Source organism: Myotis yumanensis, unplaced genomic scaffold (assembly GCF_028538775.1).
Source record: "Myotis yumanensis isolate MYYU_CA2020_CCGP unplaced genomic scaffold, mMyoYum1.0.hap1 SCAF_6, whole genome shotgun sequence".
Taxonomy (NCBI): domain Eukaryota; kingdom Metazoa; phylum Chordata; class Mammalia; order Chiroptera; family Vespertilionidae; genus Myotis; species Myotis yumanensis.
In genome coordinates, this window is record NW_027223757.1 from 94,372,215 (window position 1) to 94,388,243 (window position 16,029).

At 40.1% G+C, this 16,029-nt stretch overlaps 1 protein-coding gene across 1 annotated transcript in view; it reads left to right on the forward strand.

Annotated features, from left to right (window-relative positions):
• Positions 1–14,926, forward strand: part of LOC139012640 (SLA class II histocompatibility antigen, DQ haplotype C beta chain-like) — a 149,532-nt gene extending 134,606 nt beyond the window's left edge. Inside the window, exon 6 of the transcript XR_011471885.1 lies at positions 14,912–14,926. The gene's annotated coding sequence lies outside the window, so the exon portion shown is untranslated. The remainder of the gene's footprint in view (positions 1–14,911) is intronic.
• Positions 14,927–16,029: the final 1,103 nt, after the last annotated feature.

Below are 16,029 nucleotides of genomic sequence, written 5' to 3' on the forward strand. Positions count from 1 at the left end.
TTACTGCTACCATTTTATCATTTTTTAAGTGCCATTTTATTTTCTCTCTTTTTTTTTAAATTTTGGGAGTAGTGTTCTCCATTCTATTTTCATCGTTCCTTTAGCATCAATTTTCCCTACCTCAATTTTACCTCTATGCTAAAACCCTCTCCCTCACTTTTCCCCTTTTGTTGTCCTGTATCTCTTACCCTATTCCTGCTTTAGATTTTCCCTATTCCTTCTGTTTACCTCCTGTCAAAATTTCACCCTACTTATACATCCTACTTCCAACCCACTGCTCTAAATCCTTATACAACTCTCCCTTATCTTTCTTCACTATCCAAATTTTTTTCTTCTTCTTTTACCTTTCTGCCCCGACCTGCAGGGCACGCTTCGTGGGTACACCGCACCAAATCCTGCAAAAGAATGAGAGGATAGGAGACGCGAAGAAATGGAGGCAAGACAAAGTTCTGATCAAGCCTCAGTTTTATTTTTTACAGCGGGTGGTATTTATACTGTTTCTAGAGGAGGGGGGTGGGCAAAGGAAGTCGTTAAGGATGTAACAGACTTTGGAATGTCGCAGCTTATCAGCGGAGATGTAGCTTGCTTTGTGCTTAGGGTGAGGGTATGTTATTTTTTAACTCCAGGCTAAATCGCAAGGTTAACTTTTAACTCCAGGCCAAACCGGGAGTTGGCTTGGAGGAGCCAGAAACCTCTTGTTGTAAGCTGGAGATGTATATGTGATTTATAATGGCTCCCAACAATTCCTCCCTTACCATTTAGTTAAGGGTGGGCATTAACCGACTGGGGGAGTAGTGACCTGGTTCCTCCATGAGATCAGCAGATCTCACCTCTGGTGGCTCTTGGTATCTTTTGGGGAGGAGAGGCAGAGCCAACAATTATATATGTATGGATACCAACCTCTATGCAAACCAGGTGTGCTCACAGAGAAATCCAGAGGCGGTCGAGAAAATTTTGATTTTCTGTTTTGACCTTCTCTTGCAGTGCTTTGCCCTGCACCCAGACGGTACCCATACCATACCTCTATATAGAGTGTAGGTAAGCATTCCTCTGGCTTTATGCTGTCCCCGTGGGGAGGGAGCTCTGGCAATCATAATCACATTCTCGGTCTATAGTAGCTAAACGGTGGTAGTGAACCTGAATGGGTTTGGCCAGGATGCTATCAATTTGCTGTTTGACAAAACTTGTCAGTTTCTTAAAAGCCCATGGACCAAAGGTTAAAATTAACAGTAAGCTGACAAGGGGGCCAAGTGCAGGAAGCAGGTAGGGGAGTAGGCCATTGAGTCCGCTCCAAAGGGGGTTTTCGAACAGCTCTCTTCGCCTTTTCACCAGGTCTTCCTGGAGTTTTCTTATCTTGTCTCAGACGATTCCAGATTTGTTGGCATAAAAACAGCAGCGTTCCTGTAGGGCTAAACATATTCCTCCCTGCTCTGCTATAAGTAAATCTAATCCTCTTCTATTTTGTAAAACTACTTCTGCTAGGGAGTCAATTTGGTCTTGGAGATCATTGATAGTACCTGAAAGAGCCTGAACATCAATTAACTGATTAGATAATTTATTATAGGTATGTAATGCGGTTCCTTATCCAGCTGTGCCAGTGGCCACAGCTCCAGAGATGCCCAGTCCTATAAGTAAAGGAATAAATTGGACAGCCCGCTTACTGCGTCCAGCAATGTAATCAAGGCTGGGTAGGGGGACAGGTTCTCCCCCTGGAATAATATCAATGTCAGGGAGAATACTAGCCTGAACACATAATCCTGTCCAGTTTAAAGGTAGAGCTGTATAGGCCATATTACCTCCACATACAAACACTCGTCCAGGAGCGGGGCAAAGGGAGGAACTGTGATTGTGAACGGGAGAGCAGTTAACAAAGCTAACGAAGCCTACATCTAGATCATAACTATTATTCTGGGGGAGTTTTTGTAGACATGAGGAAAAGTTGAATGCAACAGGTTGAGTTCTAAAGGGCAAACTGAGGGTACAATTATTATTAGAAGTGATGTTACTGATGTCATCTGGAATGACACGGGGCATAGGTGTACCTAGGGTCATGCATAGCCAACAGTTTTCTGCAAGGGATGGATTGGAGGCATTTAAAGCACGGAGTGTGGCTTCTAAGATATCAGAGGTTTGGGTGTCTAGATCTACTCCTCGTGATTTAGGTAAGGCTAAAGGGTGATAGTGGAGGGGAGGATACATGTTTCTAATGAATTCTTCAATTTGGTTCTGAACTAGGGCTTCCCTGACTCTGTCAGAATTTATAGTATGATAGGCAGCTTTCTCATTTGATGACCCATCAGTAAAAACAGTTAAAGCTCCAGGAATTGGTTCCTGCGTAGTATTTTTTGGTATAATGATGGAGGTCTTATATAAAAATTGTAAAAGTTTATCTTTTAATAGGTGACAACTAAGTTCCCCTGAATATCCATTTAACCCAATTTGCCAATTTTAAGTCAGTTTGAAATAGCATTTATTCTTTTAACTTTACTTGTCCTAAGTTATGGACAGTAAATGACCTTAATTAAATTTCTGGTATTATTTTTTGGGTAAATTTGCATAAACTTTGTTTAAGGAGACAAAACACAAATTATTTAATTTAGCTTTTGAGGCCCAATATATTGATTTTTAATTTTAGTTAGGCATCTGAAGGAAAACCTTTTTATTTCCTTCCAGACAGCTTTCTTTCTCACACAAGCAACAAATGTAAGAAACATGGTTGCCTTTTGAGATTTTAACAAATACTGTCGCAAAGCTATATATTTCAAGTGATTATTTTAAAAAGGCAAAGCGAAGCAAGTAAATTTAGTATTTAGTAAACTTTTGATTCACAAGGGACAAATGCTGCCCCACCTCCAGCCTAATTTAATATGCAGCAGCGAGGAGCTTTTGTTATTTCAAATTACATCTTAAAATTCCACTGCAAAATTACTTGTTTTGCCCTTTCTCAGAGGCAAAAGCTTAAAATATATTTATTAATTTATATTTGATAAAGCTTTCTATGTGATTTCAAGTATATTAAATTGGCTTTATTAAAAAACCTTTAAGAAGAGAGGATAAACTTTTGAAAACATTTCAGGGCCCATGAAATGTCCCAAAGTCATTCCTTGGTTATGGTTTTGAAATCCAACTTGAAAGACCATCAAATATATATGTGTATATATATGATTTAAAGATTATATACCTTTTATAATTATTAAGAGATCAATTAAATTAAAACTGATCTTTGTATATAAAATTTCTGTTGGGATCACAGAATTTATTCTCTTTTTTAATCAGATCAATGAGTAACATATTTTGAATTCTAATTATTTCAGAGAAAGCACAAGATTTTCTTAAAAATAAATTTCTCTATGTTAGGCATTTAGTTACCACAATTATAATTTTTCCCAATTTGATTTAAGTAGAACTTTTTAGCTGGCAAGTCAAATATTTAGCATTTCTCAATCAGTAACATTTTTAGCAATAAACTTCAAAAAATGCAGGACATAATCAACCAACAGATTTAATTCTGTTCTTTAGATTTTGTACGAAGTACACTTAGATCTTATTTAATTCAGTATTATGTCACTTCAAGATACCTAGGTATAAACTCCAAGGTCTTAAATTTCACAGCAGATTTGGAAAACCACACTTGAGGCTGGCAAGGCAGGCCTGGCCCCAGCCTTTGATTTTAAAACGACCATAATTTTTCCTCTGGGGAAGGCCAACAAACAAGGTTGTAGATACATTGCTTCCTGCCCCTTGCTAGTCGGTGGGAAGTTTCAATATTGGCCTGGGGGAGGAAGGGGGGGGGGCTGTTTTCCCTGGAAGAGTAAATTGATCACATTCTTTAAGAATTTGCTACAGGTGGGAAGCAACTAGCCCCTTTTCTCATTAGAAATGTTTTGGCCAGCCTTTTCAATTAACAAAGGGCCGGTTTTTTACCGGGCTACTTAGATTTTTATCATTAATATAGATCAATAATTCTTGAGATTCAAATCTAGATTATTATTTTAAGGCAGTTATTTTGGTAACTTTTCTATAACAGACAATTTTACTAAATTTCTTTGAGGCTTTTAAGATTAACTTTGGAACAGGCTTTATTAACATTTCAAAAATCACTCTTTATTATGGAAATATACCAATCTTATTGCTAGAACCAGCCTGCATTTCTTCCCTGGCTCAAATATGCCATTTTTCTTAGGAAATAATCAGTCTTGGGTTTTATTCTGTACATTTGTAAAGAGATTTTTAGCTCAAAACTATCTAAATGTCCAAAATCGGATGATGCGCGCTTTTAGTTCCAAGCCAGTTTTTCTCTTTACACGTGAACAGAAATCCCAGACGCATTTTCTAAATTTTGTAAAACTTTTTTAATTACGAGAAGGAGATTTTAAATTTGAATACTGGGGAGGAGGCGTCCATATAGGATCGCCATGTGTTCCTTTTTCCTTTCCCCTACATATCCTGCTTTGAGGGAAGTTTTAGCAAATGACTTAGATGGCGTATTTTTCCCCAAAGTCATGCTTAATAGAAAAAGATATTTTAAATTTTTTCCTATTTCACTTTCTAAAGTCATGGTTAGCACCCAAGGTAATCTTAGCCAAAGTTTGGTTGTCATAAGATGTTCTCCAGTAATTTTTAAATAAAACACCAAGTAATCTCATTGCAGGAGAGCCCACAGCTCTGCCCTCTCCTGCCATCTCTGAATCTCTCTGAACCAGAGAGAGATTCGGCAGCGGGGTTTCATTTCTTAAAAGTAAAGAAGCTTTTTAAATCTTTCTTTTTAACCCTAAATCCTTGTGCCTTGAGGGACTCCCTGAGTCCTTTAAGAAGCCTTTTGAATCTTTTTAACCCTAAATCCTCGCACCTTGAGGGACTCCCTGAGTCCTGTAAGAAGCCTTTTAAATCTTTCTTTTTAACCCTAAATCTTCGTGCTCTGAGGGACTCCCTGAGTCCTTCAAGAAGCCTTTTGAATCTTTCTTTTTAACCCTAAATCTTCGTGCTCTGAGGGACTCCCTGAGTCCTTTAAGAAGCCTTTTGAATCTTTCTTTTTAACCCTAAATCTTCGCGCCTTGAGGGACTCCCTGAGTCCTTTAAGAAGCCTTTTGAATCTTTCTTTTTAACCCTAAATCTTCGCGCCTTGAGGGACTCCCTGAGTCCTTTAAGAAACAGGTCATGAGAACTCAAAGCCTGACCCATGTCTTAGCCTCTTCCACGTAAGCCTCCGGGACATATAAACCCCGTACCACGTCAGCCCAGGAGTCAACAAGGAGACGAACCAGCGAGGAAGATGCCAACCGTCACCTCAAAAGAGAGGCCCCTGTCCACATGTCATAGGTCTGGATGTTGAAATTCTCTGCTGAGACTACTTCAGTCCTGTTTATGCCACAGGTGTGTTTTCCTACGTAAGCAACCGGTTGGTATGATCCGCCAACTCGGACCCCTAGATCAGAGCTCCCCAGATCAAAACTTGTTTTCAAGTGCCTTCCTCGGAGCTGCTTTTGCAGCTCACTCCTCCTACGTAAACAGCCGGTTGGTATAACCCGCCAACTCGGACCCTTGTGAGGCAGGTAACCTGCTAGGACCCTCAGGCATTCACCAGTCGGGAGTCAGGCACCCCATGAGTGCTCACAAGGTGGACGGCTTGCGTTTTTAAGTAGGCAAGGAGTTTTCCCGGAGTAACAGTGACACAAGTTCTTACTGGTTTACTTCTAATTTTGGGTGGACGGTTTAAGCTTTAAAGTAGGCAAAAACACTTACTTCAGAGTCTCAGCTGGAGTCCCCATTTTCTCAGAAAGACCACTAAGACAAGGTGAACGCAGGGTTTTTGGAAGGAGTCAACCACGTGGAACGAAACCAAGGGACAAGCCTAAGTGATTCGGAGTTCTCTCTGCCGAAATCGGGTACCTTTCACTCTTCCCCGAAACAACAAGAGAGTGCTCAAAGTGGACTAGAGGCAGGAGACAAGGGGGGAGGCAATGAGGGAAGAGAATGCCTATCCAAAATGAATGCGTTCACTTACCAAAGCAACAGGTCTGACTCGCAAAGCAGGTAAGCAGAGCGGCGACCAGGAAAAAAGCAGGCTGACTCACAGGGCGATCCCAGTGGCGCCAAGGGGAGGTCTGGCCGGACATAAAAAGTGAACGTTCCTGAGGAGGATTGGAGAGCGGAGATGACGTTTGGGCGCCAGTTATGCCCCGACCTGCAGGGCACGCTTCGTGGGTACACCGCACCAAATCCTGCAAAGGAATGAGAGGATAGGAGACGCAAAGAAATGGAGGCAAGACAAAGTTCTGATCAAGCCTCAGTTTTATTTTTTACAGCGGGTGGTATTTATACTGTTTCTAGAGGAGGGGGGTGGGCAAAGGAAGTCGTTAAGGATGTAACAGACTTTGGAATGTCACAGCTTATCAGCGGAGATGTAGCTTGCTTTGTGCTTAGGGTGAGGGTATGTTATCTTTTAACTCCAGGCTAAATCGCAAGGTTAACTTTTAACTCCAGGCCAAACCGGGAGTTGGCTTGGAGGAGCCAGAAACCTCTTGTTGTAAGCTGGAGATGTATATGTGATTTATAATGGCTCCCAACACCTTTCTATTGTTTTGTTGCTGTTTGCTTGATTTTTGAGTATATTGTTTATTTTCTGGGTTTTTTTTTGTTTGTTTTTTTCTGTGTCTGTGTTTTTTAGGACTGGTTGTGAGGCTGTTTTGCTTTTTCTTTTTTTCTGCTGGTTTTTCCCCTCCCTCCACCCCCCCCCCCCCCCCCAGTTATTTTTGTGCTTCTGTTTTCCCTTGCCTCTCTTGATATTATTGGTTGTTTCTAGTTTTCATTCATCTCCAGGGAGCTGTTGCTGGAATTTGTTGGGATTAGTGGCAGTTCTATAGGAGTATTGTCCTCATATAAATAGTCTCTTCCCCTCTTCTACTTCATCCTCTCTTTTCATTCTTTTTTTTTTCTCTTTTTTCCCCTTCCCTTTTCCCAATTTCATTTTTGCACTCCTTCCCCCCCCCACTTTTCTTTTCTTTTCTTTTTTCTCTTTTCTCTTTTTCTCTTCTTTCTTCCTTATCCCCTAATTCTCTTAATTCGGGTGGTCACCTGTATTTGGGGTTATTAATATCGTGAATATATTTGTGTTAAGTGCCTGGTACGTGGTGCCTTGTCGTGTTGTATTTTGTGCCTTTAAATCAACGCAGCAGATCCAAGCAATAGCAGCCTCTTGATCACCACACCCTCTGTCTGAGGAACAGCAGCTGTACGTGAAGCCTCCCCCCACCAGCCAGAAGAGCCACCACAGCTATTAACAGCACCCACCAGAGGAGCTGCTGCCAACTGAGGAGCAGATGCTACTGCGACCGTCTGAAGAGCAACCACAGCCCAAGGAGTCACTGTCACCCAGGGGGCAGCCACTGAATGACTCAACGTCTAGATATGTCAGTGAGATTAAACATGGGTAGACAAAGAAATCCCCAAAGAAAAGGAGAAATCACTAGAAAAGCAGCTAAGTGATACAGAGGCATGCAACATGACAGAAAAAGACTTCAGAATAAGGGTCCTAGAGTGCATAAACTGGATGGAGGGAAAAATCAACAACTTATGCAAGAAGCAAGAAGAAACAGATGAAAAAATCAACTACCTATGCAAGAAGCAAGAATAAACAGATGAAAAAATCAATAACATATGCAAGAAGCTAGAAGAAACAGATGAAAAAATCAACAATTTAACACTTGGGTTGCGGGAAACTAGTTAAGTCGGCTCGCGTGAATTGCACATACTCCGCGGGAGCCTTCTTATTAATACATTTTTTTTTATAGACTAGCGGTAGAATGCGGGTAACGTATAAATACGTAAACTAAAGCTATCATAATTTTACTGAACGTTGCCATTTGCGCAAAAAAATTAGCAAAAATGGCCCTTGCCATGTGCCACCTGTTAGCGCCTGATGAAAACTACCCGCAACCCAAGTGTTAAATAAGACCCAAGAAGAAATGAAGAGTGGTATATCTGCAATAAAAAACACCATTGAAAGTTTCAACAGTTGACTAGGAGAAGTGGAGGATCTAATTAGTGAATTAGAAGACAAGGAAGCAAAACACACCCAAACTGAACTGCAATTGGAGAAAAAAATTAAAAGACAGGAGGAGAGCCTAAGGGAGCTTTGGGACAACATGAAATGAAACAACATACGCATAATAGGGGTGCCAGAACAACAGAAAGAGGAACAAGGATTAGAAAACCTATTCGAAGAAATAATATCTGAAAACTTCCCTGAGGTGGGGAAGAAAAAAGTCACACAAGCACAGAGAGTCCCAAACAAGGTGAACCTGAAAAGACTCACACCAAGACACATCATAATTACCATGGCAAATGTTCAGGATAAAGAGAGAATCTTACAGGCTGCAAGAGAGAGACGGAAAGTTACATACAAGGGATCTCCCATTAGATTATCAAATGATTTCTCAACAGAAACACATCAGGCCAGAAAAGAATGGACAGAAATTTATAAAGAGATGCAAAGCAAAGGACTGAATCCAAGAATACTCTATCCAGCAAGGCTATCATTCAAAATTGAAGGGGAAATAAGAAGCTTCACAGACAAAAAAAGGCTAAGGGAGTTCATCACCACCAAGCCAGCAATGCAAGAAATGTTAAAGGGACTGGTGTAAAAAGAAGAAATAAATAGCTCAGAAAGAAAATAGCCACACACACAAAAAAGAAATGGCTACAAACAAGTACCTTTCAATAATAACTTTAAACGTAAATGGACTAAATGCTCCAACCAAAAGACATCAAGTGGCTGAATGGATAAAAGAACATGACCCAGGGGGAGACCAAGATGGCGGCGTAGGTAAACACCGGAGACCGCTGCCGCAAACAACCATTTCAAAAATACAACTAAAGGACGGAACGGACATCACCCAGAACCACAGGAAGGCTGGCTGAAGAGAGACTCTACAACTAGAAGGAAAGAGAACAGCAAACCGAGGCTCAGAGGCAGTGCAGTGTGGAAAATACAAAGGTACCAAGGTGCGCGCACAAAGCGGGCTGGTGGCTGAGGGCGCGGTTGTCGTTTTCAGTCGGGAGTGAGTCTCAGACTCTGGGCTCCAGATCCGGGCGAGTCTCTAGGGACCCAGACTCAAACGGGAGAAGCGGGATTATCCGGCATCAGTTGGAACCTGAGGGCAGCTTTCTCTCCGAGGTTTGCAGCGGCTGCCGGGGTTCTGAGAAGCAGAGCCTCTGGGAACGGGACTGAGAGCAGCCATAACTGCTCCCTCCGCCCGCCCTGTTGAGCCCGCCCCGCCCAAACCCTGCGCACAACCATTTGCAGATCACCTCAGGCAAAGGCTGGATTAGCGCCTCCCCAGAAGGCAGACGTTTTCCATACAGCTGATTCCTACAGCCAGTCGGCCTGGTGGTCAAATCCCTCTAGTGTTAACTACAACAATTAAGGCTTGGCTAGAACAAGACTGCGCACAAAGACCACAAGGGTGTGCACCAAGAAAGCATAAAAGATGCGGAGACAAAAAAACATGACAGAAATGGAGGATATGGAGCTAAGAATCGCAATTTTGAGGGCTTGCTATAAACTTGTGCAGAGCCTCACGAAAACTAATGAGACCCTCGATGCTATGATAAAGAAATTAGAAAGTAAGCATACACGGACTGAAATAAAGAATATTATACCAAATAGCAGACCAGAGGAGCACAAGAATCAAACCAAAGATTCGACAAAAAACACCAAACTGGAAAAGCAAAATGAAAAAAGAATCCGAAAGTGTGAAGACAGTGTAAGGAGCCTCTGGGACAGCTTCAAGCGCACTAATATCAGAATAATAGGGGTGCCAGAAGATGAGAGGCAGCAAGATATTGAAAACCTATTTGAAGAAATAATGGCAGAAAACTTCCCCCACCTGGTGAAAGAAATGGACTTATAGGTCCAAGAAGCGAAGAGAATCCCAAACAAAAGGAATCCAAAGAGGACCACACCAACACACATCATAATGAAAATGCCAAGAGCAAAAGACAAAGAGAGAATCTTAAAAGCAGCAAGAGAAAGAGACTCAATTACCTACAAGGGAATACCCATACGACTGTCAGCTGATTTCTCAACAGGAACTTTGCAGGCCAGAAGGGAATGGCAAGAAATATTCAAAGTACTGAATACCAAGAACCTACAACCAAGATTACTTTATCCAGCAAAGCTATCATTCAGAATTGAAGGTCAGATAAAGAGCTTCACAGATAAGGAAAAGCTAAAGGACTTCATCACCACTAAACCAGTATTATACGAAATGCTGAAAGGTTTCCTTTAAGAAGAGAAAGAAGAAAAAGGTAAAGATACAAATTATGAACAACAAACATGCATCTATCAACAAGTGAATCTAAGAATCAAGTGAATAAATAATCTGATGTACAGAATGAACTGGTGATTACAATGAATCAGGGACATAGAAGGGGAATGGACTGACTATTCTTGGGGGGGGGAGGGGAATGGGAGATGCGGGAAGAGACTGGACAAAAATCGTACACCTATGGATGAGGACAGTGGGTGGGGAGTGACGGCGGAGGGTGGGGCGGGAACTGGGAGAAGGGGAGTTATGGGAAAAAAAGAGGAACAAATGTAATCAGAACAATAAAGATTTACTTTAAAAAAAAATAAAAATAAAAATAAAAATGCCATTTTCCTACGGGAAAAAAAAAAAAAAAAAGAACATGACCCATACATCTACTGTCTACAAGAGACCCACCTCAGAAGATGGGACTCACAAGGACTGAAAGTGAAGGGATGGAAAAATATCTTTCAGGCAATTGGAATGAAAAGAAAGCTGGGGTAGCAATACTTATATCGGACAAAATAGACCTCAAAGTGAAGGCCATAACAAGAGATAAGGAAGGCCACTTCATAATACCAAAGGGATCAATACAACTAGAAGTTATAACCCTGATAAACATATATGCACCCACTGCAGGAGCACCCAAATACATAAAAAAAACTCCTGGAAGATATCAAAGGAGAGATCGACAACAATACAATCATAGTAGGGGACTTTAATACACCACTGACATCATTGGATAAATCCTCTAGACAAACAATCAGCAAAGAAACAGCAATCCTAAATGATTCGCTAGATCAGATGGACTTAATTGACATCTTCAGAACACTTCACCCCAAAGCCGCAGAATATACATTCTACTCAAGTGCTCATAGGACAGATTCAAAAATAGACCACATATTGGGTCACAAACAAAGTCTCCCCAAATTCAAGAAGATTGAAATCATACCAAGCATCTTCTCAGACCACGATGGCATAATATTAGAAATAAACCTCAATAAAAACAACCCAAAATACTCAAACACTTGGAAGCTGAATAGCATGTTATTAAATATTGATTGGGTTACCAATGAGATCAAAGAAGAAATTAAAAACATCCTGGAAACGAATGACAATGAAAACGCAACAATCCAAAACCTATGGGACACAATGAAAGCAGTCCTGAGAGGGAAGTTTATACCTCTATAGGCCTATCTCAAAAAAACAAGAAAAAGTGGTACTAAATCATCTAACCCTACAACTCAAAGAATTAGAAAGAGATCAACAAGAAAACCCCAGAGTGAGCAGAAGGAAGAAGATAATAAAGATTAGAGCAGAAATAAATGACATAGAGACCAAAAAAAAAAAAAAAAACAATACAGAAAATCAATGAAACCAAGAGCTTGTTCTTTGAAAGGATAAACAAGATTGACAAACCTCTAGCCAGACTCACCAAGAAGCAAAGAGAGAGGACCCAAATAAACAAAATCAGAAACGATAGAGGCAAAATAACAACAGACCCCGCAGAAATACAAATGATTGTTAAAAAATACTATGGAGAGCTCTACTCCAACAAACTAGACAACCTGGAGGAAATGGACAAATTCCTAGAAAATTACAACATTCCAAAACTCAATCAGGAAGAATCTAAAAATCTCAACAGGCCAATAACTATGGAAGAAATTGAAGCAGTCATCAAAAAGCTTCCAGCAAACAATAGCCCAGGACCAGATGGCTTCACAGGGGAGTTTTACCAAACATTCAAGGAAGAACTAAAACCTATCCTCCTCAGACTACTGCAAAAAATTAAAGAGGAAGGAACACTTCCAAGCTCATTCTATGAAGCCAGCATCACCCTAATACCAAAACCAGGTAAAGACAACACAATGAAAGAGAATTACAGGCCAATATCCCTCATGAACATAGATGCCAAAATCCTCAACAAAATTTTAGCAAATCGGATCCAGCAGTACATCAGAAAAATCATACACCATGACCAAGTACGATTTATCCCAGGGATGCAAGGATGGTACAATATCTGAAAATCAATAAACGTGATAGATCACATAAACAAACAAATTTAAACAAGAAAACCACATAGTCATATCAATTGATACAAAAAAAGCATTTAACAAAATCCAACACCCATTTTTGATAAAAACTCTCATCAAGGTGGGAATAGAAGGATCATACCTCAACATAATAAAAACCATATATGACAAGCCCACAGCCAACAACATACTCAATGGACAAAAACTAACACCATTTCCCCTAAGAACAGGAACAAGACAGGGATGCCTACTCTCACCACTCCTGTTCAACATAGTACTGGAAGTATTAGGCATTGCAATTAGGGAAGAAGAAGAAATAAAAGGCATCCAAATTGGAAAAGAGGAAGTGAAACTGTCCTTATTTGCAGACGACATCATATTACACATACAAAACCCTAGAGATTCCATCAAAAAACTACTAGACTTAATACATGAATTTGGCAATGTAGCAGGATACAAAATTAACCCCAAGAAATCTGAGGCATTTCGAACACCAATAGTGAACTTTCAGAAAGAGAGATTGTAAAAACAATCCCATTTACCATTGCACCAAAAAAATTAAGCTACCTAGGAATAAACTTAACTAAAGATGTAAAAGACCTCTACTCAGAAAACTACATGACGTTTAAAAAAGAGATAGAGGAAGACATAAACAGATGGAAGAACATACCGTGGTCATGGATTGGTAGACCCAACATCATTAAAATGTCCATACTACCCAAAGCAATCTATAAATTCAAAGCACTTCCCATTAAAATACCAACGGCATACTTCACAGATCTAGAACAAACTCTCCAAAAATTTATCTGGAATAAAAAAAGACCCCGAATCGCTGCAGCAATCCTGAGAAAGAACAAAGTAGGTGGGATCTCAATACCAGATATCAAGCTGTATTACAAAGCCACTGTTCTCAAAACTGCCTGGTACTGGCCCAAGAACAGGCATATAGATCAATGGAATAGAATATAGAGCCCAGACATTGGCCCAAACCAATATGCTCAATTAATATTTGACAAAGGAGGCAAGAACATACAATGGAGCCAAGATAGTCTCTGAAATAAATGGTGCTGGGAAAATTGGACAGATAGATGCAAGAAAATGAAACTAGACCACCAACTTACACCATACACAAAAATAAACTCAAAATGGATAAAGGACTTAAATGTACGACATGAAACAGTAAAAATTCTAGAAGAATGCAAAGGCACCAAAATCTCATACATATGCCGAAGCAATTTCTTTACTGATACAACTCCTAGGGCATTTGAAACTAAAGAGAAAATGAACAAATGGGACTACATCAAAATAAAAAGCTTCTGTACAGCAAAAGAAACCATCAACAAAACAGCTAGAAAACCCACTGCATGGGAAAACATATTTGCCAATATCATATCTGATAAGGGCCTAATCTCCAAAATTTAGAGGGAACTCATACAACTTAATAAAAGGAAGATAAACTATCCAATCAAAAAATGGGCAAAGGACCTAAATAGACACCTTTCAAAAGAGGACATTCAGAAAGCCAAGAGACATATGAAAACATGCTCAAAGTCACTAATCATCCGAGAGATGCAAATCAAAACAACAATGAGGTACCATCTCACACCTGTCATACCGGCTATCATCAACAAATCAACAAATGACAAGTGCTGGAGAGGATGTGGAGAAAAAGGAACACTTGTGCACTGCTGGTGGGAATGCAGACTGGTGCAGCCACTATGGAAGACAGTATGGAGTTTCCTCAAAACACTAAAAATGGAACTCCCATTTGACCCTGTGATTTCACTTCTAGGAATATATACCAAGAAACCAGAAACACCAATCAGAAAGGATATATGCACCTATATGTTCATAGCAGCACAATTCACCTAGCTAAGATCTGGAAACAGCCTAAGTGCCCATCAGTAGATGAATGGATTAGAAAACAGTGGTACATCTACACGATGGAATACTATGCTGCTGTAAAAAAGAAGGAACTCTTACCATTTGCAACGGCATGGATGGAACTGGAGAGCATTATGCTAAGTGAAATAAGCCAGTCAATGAAGGAAAAATACCACATGATCTCACTCATTCATGGATAATAGAGACCATTATAAACTTTTGAACAATAGTAGATACAGAGGCAGAGCTGCCTCAAACAGATTGTCAAACTGTAGCGGGAAGGCCGGGGAAGGTTGGGGGGCAGGAGAGAGGGGGGTAAGAGATCAACCTAAGGACTTGTATGCATGCATATAAGCATAACCAATGGACATAAGACACTGGGGGGTAGGGGAGGCCAGAGGATTGTCAAGGGTGGGGAAAAAAAAGGTCACATATGTAATACCCTTTGTAATACTTTAAGGAATAAAAAAAAAAGATAGAAAGAAAAAAAAGATTTAGGAGCCTTTATTAAGCTGGCCAGCGACTACAGTTACAGCACCCTGCCAAAGCAGAGGCTGAATTGCAGTTCTGACTACAGGAGTTATAGCGTTTTTATTTGCAAAAACCACAAAGTTAGTTACAACACAATTTGTTCCCGACACAGTACAGTATCAGTACAGTGACTACCTTCCTATCTATGTGTTCTAGGAATAGAGAGCACAGCATGACCCATCTGGTCGAAGCACCAGCAGACATCCATACTGTCACAAAAGGTAAGAGTTTCTATTTTTTTTTAAAGCTGCGTAGTATTCCATCGTGTAAATGTACCATGGATTTTTTTTTTTTTTGGTTAATCCTTACCCAAGGATATTTTTCCCATTAATTTTTAGAGAGAGAGTGGAAGGAGAGTGGGAGATAGATGAGAGATAGGTAGATAGATAGATAGATAGATAGATAGATAGATAGATAGATAGATAAACATCTCTATGAGAGAGGTACATCATCAGTTGCCTCCTCATGTGCCCCACTCAGTACTGGGGATCAAACCTACGATCCAGCTACATGCTCTTGACTGGGAATCCAACCCATGACCCTTTGTACATTGGCTGATGCTCTAACCACTGAGAAACACTGGCCAGGCTGTACCACAACTTTTTAATTCACTCATCTACTGATGGGCACTTGGCCTGCTTCCAAATCTTAGCTATTGTAAATAACGCTGCTAATGAACATCAGGTGCATATATTCTTTCGGATTGCTGTTTCTGGATTCTTCATATATATTCCCAGAAGTGGGATCCCTGGGTCAAAATGCATTTTTAAATTTTCGTGGTAACCCCACACTGTTTTTAACAGTGGCTGCACCAGCCTGCATTCCCACCAGCAGTGTAGTAGTGTTCTCTTTTCTCCATATCCTTGCCAGCACCTGCTTATTGATTTGTTGATGATAGCCATTCTGGCAGATGTACAACATAATGATTTGATATTGGTATATATATTGTGAAATGGTCACCACAGTAAGTCTAGTTAACATCCATCACCATACATAGCTATAAAAACAATTTTTAAATGGTTGTTTTGTTTGAATATGTATCAAAACAGCATTTGGTTAAATGTTTCTTTTTCTTTTTTAGTATAATTTCTCTGTTCTCTATATTCCCTTGCAAAATATTTGCTGAAGAAATTGAATTGTTTGTCTATTAGAACTTTCCATATTCTGGATCCTGTTGGTTGCAGCCCTGTGATGTCATTTATTATGGGATTTTTGAGTTGGGCTCCAGAATATAACAGTAACACCAAGTGTTAACATCTTTTGACACGTATGAG